At 36.5% G+C, this 15,897-nt stretch overlaps 1 protein-coding gene across 15 annotated transcripts in view; it reads right to left on the minus strand.

Annotated features, from left to right (window-relative positions):
• The window catches only part of LOC133530542 (filamin-A), a 127,363-nt gene that overhangs the window by 49,246 nt on the left and 62,220 nt on the right, over positions 1-15,897 (minus strand). Inside the window, exon 1 of one of the 15 annotated variants that reach the window (XM_061868477.1) lies at positions 9,346-9,477. The exons of 10 other annotated variants lie outside the window; for them this stretch is intronic. The gene's annotated coding sequence lies outside the window, so the exon portion shown is untranslated. Of the gene's footprint in view, positions 1-9,324; positions 9,478-15,897 lie in introns of those variants that run through there. 4 more of the 15 variants (XM_061868476.1, XM_061868490.1, XM_061868478.1 and 1 more) reach the window with 4 other exon arrangements.

Below are 15,897 nucleotides of genomic sequence, written 5' to 3' on the forward strand. Positions count from 1 at the left end.
CTCGAAGGACCAAAAACTGTAACCGCCAGAGGACACCCTGGAGTCAGCTCTCAGCGATAACTCAGTTTAATATTTATTTACGGAGCCTGCTGGTTCGGAAATCCAATTCCTCCCACGGTGGGACGTAGTTGGAACGTCAAACAAACACCACTTAATTAAATTCTTATTTATTCAGCACTAGCACACACTTAGTCTAGACCTTAGGCACCAAACTTAAGCACTAAAACACTAACACTATAGGCACTTTCACTATAACGTTATTCTAGTACTTACTAAGGTAAAATAACTAAGCGGTCCACGTAACTAGCACTAAAACCACTATTACCACTAATACTGATCACAACTTTAGGGCACTTTCACTTTTTCCTCACTTTTCCTTTTTGTTTTCCGATCGCTTGAACTGAACTGAACTGACTGTACTAACTCACTGTCCGCAGGCCGTATCTCGCCTGCTTATATAGGGCGAATACGAGGTCTCGAAAGTAACTCCAGATAATTCGAGAACGGCCTCGTTACGTGGACTTCTCTTTCTTGTGCTATCTCTTTCTCGCATTGGGCGTAGAACTTTCCCCGTATTTAACCACCTTTTCGGGTTTATCTCGGGAACCCTGAGGTTTTCAGTGATGAACCGTACCTTTTTAGAAAGCATTTACGAAGATCTACCCTATTATACCAGTTTCAGCTGAAAATATTCATGAATATAAGAATTATCTTCATCGATAGTTCAACTCCATACAAAAATAACTTTAAGTCTTAATATCTCGATAATTCTAGGCCCAATGCTTACAATGTTTGTGTCTACGGATAGCTAATCCTATGTTCTATCTATACAGGTCACTACGATCCCTGGGGAAAGCCTAACTTGGGAGAAATCAGGTAAAATTGGGTCGCCTCGACCCGAACATATAAATACCGCGCACCGAGGTCCGCGCCGCTCAGTACGCTTTCGGCTTCCGCAGCGATCGCACCGGCCGCTCACCCGCGGTGATGACGTCACGTAACAAGCTGACACAAAACGCTATTTTCATAGCGACCAAAATTTTATCCTGTTTCTAGTCAATCGACCGATAAGTCAATCATACAAAGTGTGCTTGTGTCAACTTATTTCTATCCTATAGCTAGGCACCCTATAGCAATTTTATTTAGTTTTACGCTTTAGGCAATTCTTTCCGGCCCGGGTCTGTACCGTCCGAGCATTCGTCTCGGCAGGGGTCCATGCTGTCCGTAACAGTTGTTTTATTTTCATGTGTGAAAGTGTAATATGAAATGGCATCCATCTTGAAAATCATGATGACGCTCGTCCGCCATGACCTGACAGAATGTTTGTTGCTGTAAAAAAAATATTTCGAGCTTTCGCTCATATCACACTTAAGTATTTACATTTTATAACTAGATATAATTAGACACATACAAATTAAAACAATTAATAAAATTAAAATAGAAAAGAATAATCATGAAGATATATATATATATATATATATATATATATATATATATATATATATATATATAAGGTAGGTAAAAACATTAAAAACTGGTTTTATTAAACGTCATTTATCGTAATTTAATCAGGGTCTTTATTCGGAAGCTTGAATCTTTGAGTTACGCTTAAAAAATACTCAATAAAGAAATCTACTTGGGACTTAAGGTGGAGTAGGTTCAGAACGGGTTGTTTCACAAGTAAATACTACATTTGGAGATGTAAAGGCTCTCCAAGCGTCAAAATGAAATAAATGACGTCAGGACTGTTAAGCTAACAGTCTCATAAAATAATGGTGATTCCTTGAGATTCCATTTATCCAGGTCTCTCGAGTTGGCATCCGCCGGCGGCAGCTGCGGTTCCGTGGAATTATAATTAAATGCGCTTATTTATTTTAATATGCGCGTGCGTTTACCTATATCGCGTGTTTTTATAGCGTTTGCCAATGCTCGTTAATAGACGCGTTGTTTTACCGTGCGAGAAAAATACTGCGTATGATAGCCGTAAGGTGACATTGCAAAACAAGTTCGCATTTTGTTTAAATGTTTATTTGGGCACAAACGGCACATGTTTCTTATAATAGCTGAGGCCGGAAAACGATGGGTTGCAGGCCAAGTAGATATAGACGGCCGAGCGTACGCTCCGCTCAGCCGTCTATATCTACTTGGCCTGTGTAGCCGCCGTGCAGGTCAGGATCTCGACGACTTAAATAAAACTTCGATTTATAATGAAGCGAAGTATAATCTTCCCAAAGGTACTGGTTTACAAGGGTTCTTGCCAAAACGGTTCAATGTAGAAAGTAGGTGTTGATAGTATGGAGGATGATGAAAGAGTGATTTGCAATATTTGATTTGATCAGTACAAAAGGTTTAGATTTAAATGCTTCCAATTGGCCGCGATACAGATTATGTGGAGCGCTCCTATTGGTGCTTTTAAAAAGCCTCCGAATACTAGCCGAGCCCGACGGCTGCGTTTAGCTACTGCATTGATTTTTATATAATAATAAGTTGCATTCGCAACAGCCTGCAACCCTTCGTTTCCCGTCCTCTATAGTAAATGTACTATTAATACGTCATTAAAGTTGAATGTAATCAGACATTTTATTAATGGTCGGTTTTATCTCGGACGTAAATTATCCGTTATTGAATGTATTCTGAATGAATGAACGTATATGTGTAGTACCCTCAACATGAGTTTTACGCAGACTTAAACGCCACTGCCTCAACTCATACGCAGTGCATCTCGCTTACACCAATGTCAGTACGAAGGAGATGCATTTCGAGTTATTTTCCACAGTCACAAATGTCGGTGACAAACTCGTGGTAAGGCTACAGGTACCTACTAGAAATTAAGGTCAAATCAAATTCCTTTGTTTTTCAGAGATTTTTGTAATTTAAATGTCTTAATTAAATGGATATCGATGTTATTATTGCATTGCGCAACAATAACAATTAAACAGATAAGAAATCTGTTGTAGTAACAAAAAAAGTAGAGAGGGTAGAGTTAAGGACAACAATCTATGTGTGTGAAAACTGTCCATCAAAAAACCTTAAATAGGTGGCGCCACAATACATTGCGAACAAATGTTTGACTTTGACAAATCATTCAAGTCACTGAAAGCGCACTTCACGCCGTCAATAACGTCTAAGTTCATGGCATGTCCTTGTGCTACCCTAGCGCCACCGGAGAGATTTCGAACTATTGTTTACAGCTGTCAGCTTAGCAACAGTTCTGCCATAACAGATTGTTCTTCTTACCTCTACCCTCCATACAAAAAAGTGTACCTTTATTAGCGGTTTTTGAACGCATCATAGCGGGTGTATTCTATGTGTGTAGATAAGAATAAAAGCTGTTATGAATGTGATGAGCCAGTATTCAAAATTCAAAAATTTATTCTGCAAGTAGGCCTCAAGGGCTCTTTTACAAGTCAATACAACATTTATAGTAACATCATATAGTGACATGAAAAATACATAACAACATTTATAAATACAACAGCCAATACCTGGGTAAACATTACATTATAATAATCTTAAAATAAATAATTACTACAATACAATAGAGATGTATAGTCTCTATGGTTAAAAACACATTAAATCTGGAGATATAAAAGGTCCCCAATGTCAGAGTACTAATACTAATAAAATTTGGAGGTGTAAAGTCTATCCAAGTGTCAAAATAAAATTTATACTAAATAAATAAACCGCGTCTGGACTGTTAAACTAGCAGTCTCATAAACTAATGCTACAGAATACATAACTAGTATGTACCAAGTCAAGTATATTATACAATATGACAGAGACGTATAGTCTTATTCACAAGAAAGTTATTTTAGAAAAATAAATCAATCAAATAGTAAAACTAGCCCACCCCGTATCCACGAGAAATAACTGCGTAAATGAATTTGGCCGCTATAATTCTGGAACTGGAGCAGATGCAAGATATAGCCCCGTCTATCTCCGCTTCAATTTACCTGTTCCCACGGATTCTACGATCTAATGATATTTAGTTTCATTTCATTCATTTACACGTCATTGTAACCGTAGTCCGGTTATTTGGGGCCAAAAACGAACCACTGATTGCAAATTCTAAATCATAATAACAAATATAGGTACCACTAAATGATCCTTCCTCAAACTTAACGTTATTAATCTAAAGCAATTCTCTTTCAGTTATAGTAGTAGTTTACTGCCATCTGTCGACACATGATTAAAACTTTTACAACGCTATTTGACTTTGATCCTTATTATTTCACTGATATGTGTTAAATTGGTTAAATATCAAAAAGTGGCGCCAACTTACCGGGCACCGACTAAAGGTTGTGGCACCATCACTCGAAACGATGCCGCCATACCTTTTGCCTTTAATCTATTTTTTTTTTGGTAAATTCTCTTTGGTAGTAGTAAAGCACGTTATTGTACAGAAAGAAACATAAAACAGGGAAAACACACATTTATAGTATGTAATACTATCTTACTATTCATAAGTGCTTGTTGCTAGGCCTACGTGAATAAAGTATATTTGAATTGAATTGAATATACAAAGGCGAACTTATCCCTATCAGGGATCTCTTCTAGTTAACCTTTAAGCAATATTATAAAATAATATTATTAATATTATTTTTTATTCTATATATTCTATATTTTCTTATTCTTATTGAAACTAATATCCAACTGCACAGGCCTGGAGCCAGTTTTTTTTGTAGGATTTTACTTTTTAGCTAGGTACTTTTAGTTTAGTTTAATTCATAGGTTAATTTATTTCTGTTAGTCTTTTTAATGTATTTTAAGGCCTAATCAGTATCTGAATAAAGATATTGTATACCTACAAAAAAAAGGAAAAGAAATATCCAAGATCTGGCATTTATACGAGTCAATCTAATAATATTTAAATAGTACATTACTATAGCCTCGTGCCGCCTAATGTACATAAGGGTGTACCTACACTCCGTTATGATGGAATGTCAACCTTCATTCAAAGCAAACAAAGTAGCATTTCATTTGTCTCGTAAAATATTCAAACAAATCAAAATCAACCTTTAACAGTTGATTGAACTGTTTTATACTTCACTCGTGGGACACCATGAATTATGAACTCTGGACCTAAATATCCAGGATTCTAGTGCGTTAGCCAGAAATAACATCTTCATTAAGATCTGGGTAATTTATTAGGTTTACTTTGTATCGTCGGATCATCATTTTAATGGTGTATAATATGAATTGTAGGTTTATGTTGAAATGTTTGTGTGTACAGAGTGATTCACGAGACGTGAGTAGGGCCCCGTACACTCAGTAGGTATATAAATGTTAAAGGATCGTTCAGCATCGTATTTAAATTAAAAAAAAATCGGATTGCACTCCGGGTGTGCCGGCAGAAGTGAAAACTTGAATATTTTTTTGATATATTGGAGAAATTTAGTAGCAGTTTTATAAAAAGAGATGATTATCTATTATACGTAATTATATATATAATAATACGTAAATAAATTTGAGTACGGAAGATATTTTGAAATGCGAATTTTAGTGTTAATATAGGTACTTATAACATATACAGAGTAATTCATGAGACGTGAGCAGGACTACAGCCTACACAATCAGTAAATGTTAATGAATCATTCACCAACATTTAAGGAAAACAATTACGCTTCTTTTCTGTTATTTAACTTTTTGGTAAGGAAAAATTTGAGTATCTACAATCATGGACACCCAACAACACAAAGATACAATATTATACAACACAATTAACAAAGATTCAACCTCTTTAACCGTTATGACAGCACTTTGATTATGAAGAAAATAAAATTTCACACTTGAATGAGATTCGATTTTTCAAAAGTAACCAGGTTTCGATGACATTCAATTTGCACGTCACCATGATGTCACGTGTCCGTCTTACGAATTTTCAATCTGTCGGTCACGTGACCTGTCGCGAGTTTAACATTTTTTTCCCCATCACAAAAAGTGCACAGCGCCGCTAAAGAAGTTTTCACTTCAAAAATTACACCATTTTCCTGTTTTTATCTTTTTATCAAGTAAAGATTAAATTGTCTACAATCGTGGTCACCCTTACAACAATTAACGAAGATAAAACCTTTTTAAGCATTATGCCAGCACGTTTTTATTAAAAACTGGCTGAAACTAATAACTATTGTGTCTTGTGTGTTAGGCTTGAGATACATTTGTAAGTTTTACTTACGTAAGTAAGGACAAAGCTATTTGTTAGAATGAGATAATGATATTCATCTCTCACTCTATAGTATAGCTGTGTCCCTACTTACGTAAAACTTACAAGTGTACCGGCCGCCTTAGATTACTGCTTTAGGAATGTATATATTTTTAGTTAACTTTACTAAGAGCGGCGTTCTATTGGAGCCCACTGGCCCACTGCTTAACGATCCGCCGGACGGTATCGGTCTGTCAGCTAGAACAAAAAGTTGACAGGTCCGAATAACTGACAGGCCGATACTTTCCGGCGGACTGTTAATCAGTTAGCCACTTTAATCTCGTTGAGTCGGGTTCGGTTCCTGAATCATGGGTGCTTTGTATGTTTTTTTTTAATTCTACGTCGGTGGCAATCAAGCATACGGCCCGCCTGATGGTAAGCAGTCTCCGTAGCCTATGTACGCCTGTAACTCCAGAGGAGTTACATGCGCGTTGCCGACCCTCGTTGAGCTTTGGCATCTTACTCACCGGCAGGAACACAACACTATGAGTAGGGTCTAGTGTTATTTGGCTGCTGTTTTCTGTAAGGTGGAGGTACTTCCCCAGTTGGGCTCTGCTTTAGATCTGGAATGACATCCACTGTACTATGCCCTACCACACAAAGCGAGATGATATTCACAATGCCCATACCTCTCTTTTGTCCGTGTATTTAACTATCTATCCATTTTATATATCAACGTTTATTACCCACACACAACACAAGCCTTATTGAGCTTACTGTGGAACTTGTTTGTCCCATAATATTTATTTAAGGGGCAACTGATTACCAGTACGCCGGACGATATCGGCCTGTCAATCATTAGCAACAGCTGACAATCACGAATAACTGACAGGCCGAATGGCGAATACATTTATTATTTAATATTAATAACTAAGTACTTTTACTGATGTCATTATTTAGGTACCTGCCCTAAGCTGCGTAATAGTGTTTTCAAGACGATTTTCTAATCAGCATACTTTGTATAATGTTATGATCCATATATATCACTGGATAGTTTAATATGAACTAACGACATTCTAGGTATGTAGTTTAGTTTAAATGAAATGAGGCCAGAGTGGCGTCGTGATCTCAAAGCGGGTGTAGACAAACATGACAAGGACTGGTTAGAGAACCTTAGGCAGAAAAGACTCCGCGCTGCTAGACCTCCTCCCTTGGGCTCTCGTCATGTTTGTGGTTGCTGTGGCAGAAGATGCCGCTCTGGTATTGGACTCTTCAGTCATCGCAGACGTTGCAATCAACCTCTCCGCAACACCTGATTTTACCCGACATTGCAACAATCATCTGCTATAGATGTGGTGGCCAATTAGTAGTAATTTAGTTTAACACGATAACATAAATTTAAATATATACGTGAACCATTTTTTATTTAATTTTTTAACTTAATAAATCACAATAATGTCACGAATTTTGAAAACAATTTTTTATCTGTTTTACTTCGTTCTAGTTTATCCATACTCTAAAATGTACATTTCTCATTTCGATGATCACTTTTCCCACAACCACAAACATTCATATTTCATAACATTAAAAATTATAGCTAATTAAAACCGCGAATGCCAGTAGTGTAAACCGCAATAAAATCTGCGCAATAGCTTGAAATAGAGCAGGCGTTTTTGAAAACACGCGCGACATGATATATGCAATAAATAGTCATAAAACGCTTCAGACGTGACGTAACACTCATTTCATGTTTTTATAACATGAGAAGTATTAAAAGTAGTTTTGGTTAAGAGTCCTTTGCTTTGAGACTCGACTAAATCAATTAAAAAAGTTAAAAATTATTTCATATCAAATAATTACGACTAAATTTTGTAAACATATATTTGCTTTGTTATATAAATTAGTTTAATAAGTCCGAACCCTTGCTGTAATTAAGCCATTCATGACTTTAGCAGTAAGTAAACATGGAACTTTAATAAATTAAAAAAAAAAACTTAGTTTTTCAGTCATTATGTCATTAAGTCGAAACTTTAGTCCTTATCGTCGAGACCAACTCTTAAAAGGGGGCGCGGCCCTTTTGCTTTTCGTTGTACTTACATAAGTTTTTGACAGTTTTTCGTAAAATGCATATTATGGAAGGTAGAGTTAAGGAACGCAATCTCCATAGGCAGAACTGATGCAAAAGTGTCCAGCTGTCAGCTATAAATAATAGTTCCAAATCTCTCCAGAGTAGCGCTAGAGTAGATAAGAACCGAGGCCTTATGGACGGAGTGAAGTGCGCTGTCTATGATTTGATTTTATTTTCAAGTATTCTAGGTATTGTAGCGCCACCTATTTAAGGTTTTTTGATGACACTTTTTGGTACATGGAGATTCCATTCCTTATCTCCACCTTCCGTAATGCATATCTTAGAACACTATGCCATTACTCTCATCTTCTGTTTTGTGATGAAGAAAGAGACAAATATAAATATTCTTAATCGCAGTCTCAGTGGTCCTTGATTGTATCCCACTTTGTATGAAAAATAAGGCATTTACCAATGCGTTACCATCTTTAAATATTAATCAATATTAATATATGAATTTAAGTCAAAAAATTCTTAAAAAATATTTTCAACAAAAGTATTTTCCGAATTATTGTTGTAAAACGTTAATACCCGCTGTATTACCATATCTTCCGTCGCACGTCTCAAGTGGAGCGACATATCTTTTGTTCCCTTTAAATTTTCTGACTTCAAACCCTCTTTTAAATAAGAATATAAGGGTGCAAATTTATGTGTTATACACTTATTTCAATTTTGGCATTTTTTTCTATTTTTTATAGACATCAAATATTTTACATGATGCTAGAAGTTATTTACTAGATACCCATTTTTAAGAAAATTAGGTTTCCGATATAAATTTTAAAAACTCAGTTATTTGTCTTATTTAATTTTTTTTGAAATTTTTTATCAATTTTCATTTTTTTTAATGTCTGATAAATAACTTGTTTAAAACATTTTGAAAAGCGCACACTAATTCAACAAAAAGTCAACGGTTGAAATAAATCACGTCATGCCATTCCGCTCTACGAAGCGTAGCCCTCTACGGCGTAGCGACGAACTCACCGGAACGATTTATACTATACCAACTCAAAAACTAATAGGTATGTGTAGTGTAAATGTGAAAAATAAAAATTCGTACTGCCGCCATTTTACCACCAACCGTTAAAAAATACCGCACAGTCACTGTCACTGGCCACTTTGAAAATTTGAATTTCGAATAGTCCAGCACCGTGCGCCGATGCGCGCTCCCACCGACTGTGAACTACGCACTGGGCTTCTATAAAAATATATTTACATACTGTGAATATATTAATTTAATTTGACGTGGACGTTCGACAGTTCCAACTGTCAGTTATGAGTGAAGTTTCCCTAATGTGCAGCATGGATTAACGCATGATAAACATGTTTTGCGATGGTAGTAACCTCGATGACCTTTTCTCCTGATATGTTGACCCCCGTAGCTATTTTAAACATGTTGTTTATTTATTTTTGAATTGTATTGAATAGGTATTTCGCAATACATCTGCGAAGAAATTCAAAGGTGTATGTGAAGTCCCCAATCCGCATCGGGCTAGCGTGGGGACTATAGCCCGAGCCCTCTCGCACATGAGAGGAGACCTGTGCCCAGCAGTGGGACGTATATAGGCTGAATTATAATTATTTATTATTATTAGGTATTTTGTGATTTAAACATTTTCAGCTTCTAAAGCTAAACGTTCAGTATCTAAAGCTAAAATTCAGTTTTTTTTTTTTTTTTTTAACAAAAAATATTTATTGACAATAACACGGAAAAGCGGAAAGCGCCGAAATTTTGAAACGTAATAAATATAAGAGCCTCGGTAGAGAGTACCATTTTGTACCTTTTGGCGTTGAAACTCTAGGTCCATGGGGTCCCAGCGCGCACAAGTTTTTTGGAGAAATCGCGAAACGTCTGGTTGACGTAACTGGTGACCGAAGAGCTGGCGGCTTCTTCGCACAACGTATCAGTATTGCGATACAACGAGGAAATGCCGCCAGCATCCTTGGTACAATGCCTCAAGGGCCTATTTTAGATATAAGCTAGTTATAGTAATCATCTGTATATATCCATTATGTATATTTTTAAATTCAGTTGGACATATTAATATCGAAGTTTGGCTAGGCCACAGCGAACCTCTTTCTGCCTCACGCATAGCCATTGAAAAACTCATTAAAATAAACAAAATTTCCCCTGGAATTCGAACGTTTAAAGAACAGTACCTAACTAAATGTACATATAATCACAAAATATGAATCATGACGACCGGTTTGGCCTAGTGGGTAGTGACCCTGCCTACGAAGCTGATGGTCCCGGGTTCAAATCCTGGTAAGGGCATTTATACGTGTGATGAGCATGGATATTTGTTCCTGAGTCATAGGTGTTTTCTATGTATTTAAGTATTTATAAATATTTATATATTATATATATCGTTGTTTAAGTACCCTCAACACAAGCCTTATTGAGCTTACTGTGGGACTTAGTCAATTTGTGTAATAATGTCCTATAATATTTATTTATTTATTATTTATGAACCACGGTCTGTAATATACAAGGTGCCGGTGAGCATTGCGAGAGATTTTAATGATGCATTCCTGATGGCAACAGAAGCAAAAAATGTTAAATGACTTTTTATGAAATTTGACAAAAAATAACTTTTTTGGTTTTTTTTTCCCCTTTTTTGAACACTCCTGTACATAAAACGTAATTTTTATTGATAAACACATAACCACATAATATTGATAAATAATAAGTTAAATGTAATATGATCCTAAGTTGGTCGAAATAAATGAATTTATTTATTATTATTATTATTTATAACCTAAAATTATCTAAAAAGTTTTTTTTTTATTTGGGGGTAGCCTCTCGAATACATTTTTTTTATTTTTCGATGTCAATCAATAGGTATGTCGTACCGACTTATGACGAAAGAATGATTTCGAAAAACATTTAGTTATCTCTGAAACTAGGCCTAATCCAGAAAATTTTATATGACATTTTAGTTTCTAAATATTACCACGAAAGCTTAGTTAAAATGTCTCGCAATGCTCATGGGCACCTTGTATACTTATTTCAATTTCAATTCCATAACTGGCTACTGGTTATGGCATCTACCGTGAATGTGGAAGACTGCCCTGGCGTTGGTCCCTTTATTCGTATATGACATCTACATATTTCAGTTTAACAGTATAACTGAACTGACCTGTCTGGTCTAGTGGGCAGTGATCCTGCCTATGAAGTCGATGGCCCCGGGTTCAAATCCTGGTTAGGGAATTTATTTGTGTAATGAACACATTTAGTTGTTCCTTAGTCATGGATGTTTTCTATGTATTATATATCATCATATCAGTCTTTTACGGCCTACTGCTGAGCATAGGCCTCTATTCCAGTACGCCACTTATCCCCAGTTCTGAGCTAATCACATACAGAAGTGACCCGCAATCTGCCGAATGTCGTTTACCCAACGAGGCAACGGACACCAGGCCCTCCTTTCGTCTGAAAGCGGCCACCATTCCGTTAACATTTTGGCCCACCTGCCATCACTCTGCCTGGCAACATGTCCCGCTCAGCTCCATTTTAATTTGGTAATGACGTGTCCGACGTCTTGCACCTTGGGCGACGTCGGATCTCGACATTCCTCACTTTGTCTTGAAGTTTGATGCCGAGCATGGCGCGCTCCATGGCTCTCTGTGCCACTCGAATTTTATGCACAGCGTCCATGTCTCGGCACCGTAGGTCATGTTGGGCAGGTCACATTGGTTAAAGAGGCGAGTTTTCAGGCATTGTGGGATGTTAACGGGTTTGAGAATGTCCGCCAGTTTATTGAATGCCGCCCAACCCAGCTAGATCCTATATATATTATTATATATATCGTTGTAGTACCCACAACACAACACAAGCCTTTTAGAACTTACTGTGGGACTTAGTCAATATGTGTAATAATGTCCTGTATTATTTTTTTTTTTGAACTGTATACCTATAAATATGTTACAAATTTAAGTATATATCCTCATTCTCAAGTTGGAATGAGATTAAAAACTGGCAATTTTTCACTGCGAAGAGCACTTTTTGAGAAGCGTGAGAGATCCATCAGTTAAAAATATTTTCAGAATAAATATTTCTTAACGCTAGGGTGTAAAGTCACCTGCAATAATATGTTACACAGCGAAGGCTGCGAAAATATCTGATGAGATCTTATTTATAGAGCCATAAGAGCGTGTCACATATTTTTGCGGCGTTCGAAAAGTTAAATATTATTTCAGTCACTCTGTACATACGCATAACTCTCAAATTTCCTATGAAAAACTACGAAATTTACCGCAAAAAATATCCGAAAATAAATTCATTAATAAAAGTAATGCAAGCCATCTCGATGAGTCAGCGCGCCGGCACGCGTTGCGGGGCTGCGTCAACGCAAGACATTTACGACTTGTATCGATAACATTTCATAATTTTTATACGGCGCGCTGGAAATATGGGCGACATGTTTGGGTTAGCGACAAATTATATTTAAAAATTGAGTTTAGAAACAAATTAATTGGCTTTGAAGGGAAAAAATGTGTGTTATTTGTTGGGTATTTGAAAATAATTTTCTCACCAAAAACTTTTTCATGTTAAATGTTACCAAGACGTAACCATAAGGCTCGCACTGTCAAAAAGTTACCAGATCTCTTGTAGAGCCAAGCTTCTAACTCTGCAAGCCCTAACTTCATAAACTACACGTTAGTCAAAATATGTGGCTTAGCCGTTTCGTTACATAAACTATTGTAGAAACAACAAAAAAGTAGTGAATAAATCACCTTATGCCCACGGTAGTAAACACGGTAGTAGAGGCTGTGTATAAAATCTGTGTAGCACAGAGAGCCATGGAGCGCGCCATGCTCGGTATCAAGCCTTAAGATCGAGTAAGCAATGTCGAGATCTGCCGCCGCACCAAGGTTCTAGACGTGGGTTTCGTCATTACCAAACTAAAATGGAGTTAGGCGGGACATGTTGTTAGGCAGAGTGATGGCAGGTGGACTAAAATGTTAACGGAATGGTGGCCGCTTTCGGATTAAAGAAGCCCCTGGCGTCCGTTGGCTCGTTGGGTGGACGACATTCGGAATATTGCGGGTTACTTCTGGATGAGATTAGCTCAGGACCGGGGCAAGTGGCGTACTGGAAGAGAGGCCTATGCTCAGCAGTGGGCGATAAAGGGCTGATAATATGATGATGATAATTATGAATCTAAACCCAAGGTAGGTAGTGCCCTTGCGCTTCGCTTGGCTCGTCTTGGCGGGCGCAGTACCTAGCTTGCTCCCAAATACCACTGCGGACATTTTTTAAACCAATCAAAGAGAGACAATCCCACCATACATTGTGTTGTGTTAAAATCTGAATTTAGAGACAAAGCAAGCAAAAAAAATTGCTGGTGAAGGGGAGAATGTGTGTTATATGATGGGTATTTGTAAATAATTATGTAAGTATATCTGAAAATACCTTGTTTTCGTGCCCTATACAGAGTCCCTCTCGTCGGAGCAACAATCTTCTGGTTGCATTCTAAAGGAGCCCAGGAACGTTCTATTGGTAACTTATCCCATTCAATATTTATGGCCATAGCTCAATGTTTTTATAGAAAACAAATAATTTTTCACCACACCAACTGGTAAAGGCCCCTTTTAGTTGTTCAAAAACGAATGAGAAAGTTGCATTTTATCCACATGTGGGGCAAATTAATCAGATGCAAATTTTTAGTTGTTTCCTTATGTTAGCTAGTAGAAATGATGATTTGGATTTGATTTCATTTGAATTTTTTGGTATTTCATCGTTAGTAGTTTCCTCCTGTTGGTGTTGTGAAAAATTTTGTGTTTCACTCGAAAGCCAAGTTTGTTTAACCGCTCGTGCTAATATTGATACCCGAGCAAACGAAAGATTCCAAAATTGAACCACGAGCGTAGCGAGTGGTTCGAGAAGTGGAATCTTGAGCGTTGCGAGGACAACTTTGCCCCCTTGTGAAACAAATAACTATTTATTTCACCACACCAGCTGGTAACAGTTCTTTTGATACTTCAAAACCTGATGAGAAAGTTGCATTTTATCCGCAAGAGTGACAAAGTAATCAGATGCAAATTTTGAGTTGTTTCATTTTGACCGGTGGAATTGACTTTTATAAGTGATGATTTTAAATGATAAATATTTAATAGCGTTCATTTGAATTTAATTTGTAATGTTTTATAGTTAGTATTTTCCTTGCGTTGGTTTGGTAAAAATTTTAATAACCCTGGCTACGATCAAGATTCCATTTTCAAACCACTCGCTACGCTCGTCGTTTTTTAGAATTTTCGCTTGCTCGGGTATCATAGCACGAGATGTTAAACAACAACTTTGCCCCCTTGTAAAACAAATGATTATTATTTTACACTTATATAGTTTTTATACTTGCACAGTAGGGCTAAGATGAGCTCTTTATCATTTGTCACCATGCCTGTCACGTTCTAACAAATATGTAAGTGCGAAAATGATAGACATAGTGACAAGTGATAAAAATGAGATCGTGCTACAGCCGCTGAACGTATTATCTAAAGGCAAAAGAACCTTTCGTAACCGTTCCTCTATTTCACTATACTTACTGTTAAATATTAAAAAATAACAGTAAATCAAGCTGTCTAATAATTATCGGGCGCGCCCACATGACGCACAAACATACACGACATACCCGCCAAAAATACGCAGCGTATTTTATGAGGTTTTTTATCGGTCTGTCAATTTATTTACATGTATTAAGGGTTATTTATCGGGGAGACGTGACGTGTTACGATAAATTTATGTAGACGATTGCTAGTGTTAATTCATAATTAACGAAAAAAAGAACCGTTAAAAACCGTTCGGAAAAACAGGCGGTTTTTTGGGTATTACGAAGGTTAACGATTTTAATACTTTTTTCTAAGACTTTCATTTCTGTCGAGGTAGTTTCCAATAGCCCATAACTGAAATGATGCCTTTCATCCGAGTTGAACTCTACTTTTCGTTTCGAATACAAGGAAAGTAAAATACATGTGTATTTAAAAATACATGACTATGTATAAACTTTTTCATTTCTCATGATCTGAAAGTGGGTTGTTGTTGTTCTAAAAAGTGTACAGAGAATGATACGTTTCTGCTCTAGAGCACTGTACTTTCCAAGTACTTTTTTGTCTCTTTTTTACGAAAAGCAATTAAAATTTTGGTTTTAAATGGATAAATTGTATAATTTCCATTTTGATAATTAACTATCCATTAAATATAGTACATTGTGCAACAAGAGGGATAAGTGAATTTTTTTTGGATACGAGGGTGGTAATTCCCGACAGCCGGAGGCTGGAGGAAATTAAAGACCCGAGTTTGCGATATTCTTACCCCCGGAGTTACACACAATGTTATTTATCACGCTTGCGAAGAAAAAACTAAATTTTAAGCGAAATAATTCTTAAAATACATATCAAACATTCGTCCGCCATTTTGTAATTTCTTGACAGGTTAGGTGTCGAGGCACAGACCTATTCGGCATTCAGCCACGATTGAAAATTGTGTAAAAATATTTAAAACGGCTGTTAAATTTATCAAATTAAATAATTTTAAACATAAACAAAAATATTAAATTATAAACGTCAGTATTTTAAAAGTAAAACTAATTTATGCTTCTTGGTTTGTATGAATAAGTGACATAATAATTTAAAA

This window comes from Cydia pomonella, chromosome 23, assembly GCF_033807575.1.
Source record: "Cydia pomonella isolate Wapato2018A chromosome 23, ilCydPomo1, whole genome shotgun sequence".
In the NCBI taxonomy this organism is placed as follows: Eukaryota; Metazoa; Arthropoda; class Insecta; order Lepidoptera; family Tortricidae; genus Cydia; species Cydia pomonella.